The following is a 5,233-nucleotide window of genomic DNA, read 5'->3' on the forward strand; positions in this document are numbered from 1 at the left end:
ACTCCAGTCTCAGACCCACTGGTAATAATGTCCCTACATGCTTGCTCGGCCCCAGCTGGCACAGGAGGCCTGGCCCTCACTCACAGACTATGAACACATCCCTCCTGTGCACTCTCAGAGCACAGGACCTGCCTTGGTATCCCCAAAGCCCCTTGGCCATTGGGTACCAACAGGATGAGCCAGCCTCCAACAGGAGATCGCACTCATGGCGGCAGGGGCTAAAGGTATGGTGCTCACAGCTCACCCAGAATCTGCCTCCAGCAGTGACCCCTGGAACCAGTGCTCTCAATTTCTGAGAGAGCTGCCAGTGAGCTCCAGGGGCACTGGGTGAACTGCAAGTGAGGGCAGAGTCCCCTGGGATATCCAGGGAAGGTGTCCTGTGGGAGGGAGGCCACTTCCAATAATCCTAGGAGGAGTAAATTCTAGGATCCGGAGAGAAGAGCAGAGCACGCTGAGGCATTGTCCACAGGGGAGCACACAGCCCCCACCCCTGCCTCTAGGGCCTCAGCATACTTCTCACCCTTCCTGTCCCCTGCACGGAGCAGGAGGGGAACAGCGACTGCAGAGTCCTCTGAATGCCAAGGGTGAGGGTGGAGAATTGGCCACTCAGCAAGAGGTGTGTCTGGAGCAGAGACCGGAAGTCATGGTCATACAGACACGCAGAGATCAGAAACCCCCATATGTTAGGCTATGGCCACAGCTGCCCTTTACTGAAATCCCACAATTTTAGTAGGGTTAACTCATTAGGGTGCTGTTTCCCTTTACCCATCGTTGTGTAAGAAACCACTCCAAATTCACAGCAGGGGTGGGAGGGTCAGAGGATCCAGACTTGTGACACCCTGGATGGCTCCCTAGAGACCAGTCCCCCTCGAGCCTGGTCTCAGAGGCCCTAGCAGGGGCTCAGCTTTTGTTGGCCTCTGGAAACATATACAAAGAGGAAGCAGCGAGAAGTCATGTCAACAGAGGTCCTGGGAGGTTTGCTGCACTGGTCCCCGCGACCCTCTTGCAGGTTCCCAGTCGCTGTGCAAAGGAGGTAGTCGCTCCCCACAGACAGACTGGGACACCAAAAGGCCTGCGGTTCCCAAGACCTGGCACCTGCAGCGAGTGGGCTCAGTGGACAGTTGCTGGTCTCAGAGGCCGCAGCAAAGCCCCGGCAGCACCAGGGCGGCCAGGCCCCATCCGTGAATCGGCGGCCATGGTCCAGCGGCCGCTGACATTTCTCTGAGGTGGAGCCACACGTCTCTATTTCCCACAGATTGTTTTTCTTGATTAAAAACTGATTTTCTGCTGTGCTCCCGGAATTGCTTTTCATTGCCTTTGGAGGAATAGAAGGGAGAAGAATAAAAATCTGCTGTAAACAATCTTCCTCGGGAAAGAGACTTGAAGAAAAAGGGGACCTAATTTGTCTGATTTTCCCTTGTAAAATGAGCGCATACGTAATGAAACAGTTTATGTGTGTGTACATCATCTTTATGTGCTGGGGTGAATGTGCAGAAATCTTGGTTTTCAAGCATCCCTGGTGTCGACACAGGGACACAAACACAGCATGGGCCCCACGTGGAGATGCGCCCAGCCCTGTGCTGATTCTTCGTCCCCCTCAGTCACCTGTGAGGCAGGTAACAGGCTGTGTCCTAAGTGTTGGGTCAGAATTTGCCATTCTGTTACATAATTGAAATACATGGGATTAAAGAAAATGCACTTTTGAAACCACAGATCTCCTGTTTCCTATAAATCCCTTATCCTGAAGGAAACTAACAATTTAATAACACGTCTCCAGGCTCTCCTCAAATGAGTTGCCTGAAATATAAGATTTTTAAAAAGGAAAACAGAGCAGACAGAAGGAAGCAGAAAGACCCAGAAGGGATGTGCTAGGGTCCCCCAGTTGCCAGTTCCAAGGTGGCCAGGATGGTGGGGTGTCCCTGAACCAGAAAAAGGGGTGACTTCCATCCTCCCACCCAGTGTGTTTCTCCAGATGCAAGACGGTCACCTGAAACTGCTTGTCCAAGTTGGGAAAGCAGAGAGGCAGGCAGGGGACTTCCTCCTGCAGCAGATCTTGGCTGGGGGACCTCCAGGTGGGCCCTTACCCACAGCTGTCATGCACACAGGCTCTGGGCAGAGCCCCAGCAATCATTCTGAACACATGGCTTTACTTAATACCTCTCAACAGAGCAAACCTGTCTGGAGGGTGCCCATTACTCAAGACATGCAAACTGAGGGTATAGAAAGGAAAGTAGGTCCCCTACAGCAGGCAGGAGGCCAAGTTAGGGTAGAAAGCCCACAAGAGCTGCACCAAACCCCCAGGCTCCTGCTCAGAGCTCACTGTTCTTGCTTTGTGATCTCTCCTGAGGCAGCACTCAGGAGGGCAGCCCCAAAGGGCAGATGTCCAGGTGGTGCCCCACTCAGCACGGACATGGTCACTGCCCCGGAGATGAGGCAGGTGGCTCCAGTATGTCACATCCAACTGTTAGGTCATCACCCCTGCCGGCCTTACCTGAGGAGACAACTGGGCTTTAGGCCTTCCTTTGCCCTGGATGGGAGGTGAGAAGGGGAGGGCACTGCGGGGCGAGGCCAGCCTTACAGAGTAAGAGGGACAAACATCCTCCTGCAACTTCACGCTGGGTGTCCCGGAGCTGCAGGTGCCCAGACCAGCCTTTGAGTAGACTGATGGGGGACTTCCTGTGCCCCAACTTGGCCAGACACTGTGAAAGTTTTCTAACTTTTCCTCTGCCCTCACCCACTCCCAAGGACAGTCATGGGTTCCTGTGGCTGTGAACTAATCAGTGCCGCTACATTTATTGATTCCTGTAAATTAAACACTTATTACTTTGGTTCAAGCTTGGGGGGAACCATCACCGATCAGGAAGAACAGCTCTCAGGGATGAGGACAAGGACAGTGTGTGCAAACCGTGTGGCTCTGCCTGCTGGCACCTTATACTGCGGGAGGCAGCTGTCACTCCATGTTTGGCCAATACTTCAGGGGTGAGAGGAGACACAGAGAGAACTGGGTTCTTCCTGTCAGGGGTGGACCCGGCTCCTTCCTGGGATAGGCCAGAGATTGAGAGACAAGAAGCTGAGTCTCAGGACCAAGTTCCCCAGTGGCAGCCATCACACAGGGAAGGGTGTTTAGGTCTTCCCACAAAGGCATGTGACATCGAACAACGGAACATAGTGGAGGGTGTGCTTGCCTCTAGCAGGAAGACATTCTGAGAGCCAGCAAGGCACCCTTCCTTCACCAGCACAGCCAAGATGCCAAGCATGGGGAACATGGCTTTGGGGTATAGACGTGATCTTGCTGAAGAAGTGGGAGGAGCCCCTAGGCGATGACCAGTTCTCTACATTAGACACCAAGCTGTGCCTGCAGGCTACCAACCATTCAGCCAAAGCTTGTATCAGAAACCAGCCCACTTTGGGAGCTAGCATGTCAGGTGTGGGCCCCAGATGACATCTGTCTGCTGACCACAGAGCAACCTTCCTTCTGGCCACTTCCATGGTACTAGTGAAGGGGAGTCAGATTTATTGGGTTGTAGATGCTTGTGAAGCACAGAAAACTCATCCACATTTATTGTAGAAACTCAACATACAGCAGCTATTTATTTAATTTCATTAACGCATTCACTCAAAAAGGATTTCTTAGGCCCCTACCACTTTCCAGGTACTGTTCTAGGCACTGGGTTATGACACTGAGCTAAAAAGACTGAATCTCTGTTCCTATGGTGGCTTCATGGTCAGCTCAAGAGAGAGGAGTTTCTAGACCATAACCCTCGTTGACAGAACCCCTGCCCTGATAACTCATCACTTCCTACGTGGGGTTCTGAGCATATTTAGTCTGTCCCATGGGTAATGGGAAGCAGCAGGCAACAGTGAAGACCGCAGGCGTTAACATCAGACCAAACTAAATTCCCATCCTGTCATCTTTCTCACTTTTCAGTGACTCTGATAAGTTATTTAACTTCCCTATGTCTACTACGTCATGCACAAAATAAATAAATATCCCTAAAGAGTTGTTTCCAGGACTAGATGGGATAAAATGTTATCTTAACCTGAGCCCTCCCACCCCCCGCCACTCCCTGCCAAAGAAAAGCAGACCCTGAGACAAGGGTTTTTATGCAAATAGATTTTTTGGAAATGTGACCCAACAAGAGTTGGGCCAATCTGAGAGCCATCACTGAGCTTGTTCCCACTGCAAGCTATGAGGATCACTGCAGGGACCTCACACTGTCCTCTCAGGTCTGGAGGGACAGAACAATCACCCACTGAACCCCTACCCTATCTGTCAAAGATTCCAAGTTTGCCATGTGCAAGTGACAAGCTGACATCCAAAGGTGTTCCTGCACTTTGGCATCTGGCATCAGAGAGGACCCTGGGCAGAGTAGGGGGGACTGCCCAGGGCAGGGGCTGTTGGTTTACACCATCATGAGGCTGCTTGTCCCAGTGATGTCTGGCCTGAAAGGTGGGCCAAGAGCACAGAGCTGTCCCAACAAACACATAAAACACTGCATGGGTGCTGGGGACATAGTAGGTACTCATCAGTGGTTGCTGTCATTAACATCACCAATGGGGGCACAACTTCTGAAGAATATTTTCATAAACTAGATAACCAGATGCACTGATTAAGTTCTAACTTTAGCTTTCAGGCTCAGCTATTATTCTGGAGAAAAGAAATGTGGACGATAAGGGCTAGCTAAAGATAACTGAAGGGGTTTTGGATTATGCCACATTTGCCTCCAACTGGTCATAGCTTGTCAGAGGATTGCGTTGTAGAGCAACACCTTCCTGATAGATGCTGAATCCCCGGCTTGGATCAGCTCTGCAGGCTGCAGCCTTCCAACAGGTAATTTGGACTGAGCAAGCCCACACTTGCCTCCTTCCCATTGGTGGAAAAATGTGTCTTCTCTATGCCTGGCTCATTCCCAAATGCAGTTCCAGTGGGTAACATTGCTAGTTCCTCTCTCTTTCTGTCTCTCCCCTCTTATACAAAACTATTCACTACTTAATCCTTGTTCTCTCTACCATGTCACGTAGCTGATTATCAAAAGGCAATCTACTAAACCTAGAAACAAAATTAACACTGAGAACTAAACTTAACTATTATTATTTAATTATATTTGAAATTGGTTTTCCTCATTCTTGACTAACTAGAATTAGTGGTAATGATCAAATGCACCCCAAGGACTCTTATTCTCCCGGTGAGGTTGGAAGTTTTAGTTGGTGAAGGGGCTACACTACACTGACC

This window comes from Pteronotus mesoamericanus, unplaced genomic scaffold (genome assembly GCF_021234165.1).
Source record: "Pteronotus mesoamericanus isolate MK-2021 breed Mesoamerican mustached bat unplaced genomic scaffold, CSHL_Meso_final contig_50, whole genome shotgun sequence".
Taxonomy (NCBI): domain Eukaryota; kingdom Metazoa; phylum Chordata; class Mammalia; order Chiroptera; family Mormoopidae; genus Pteronotus; species Pteronotus mesoamericanus.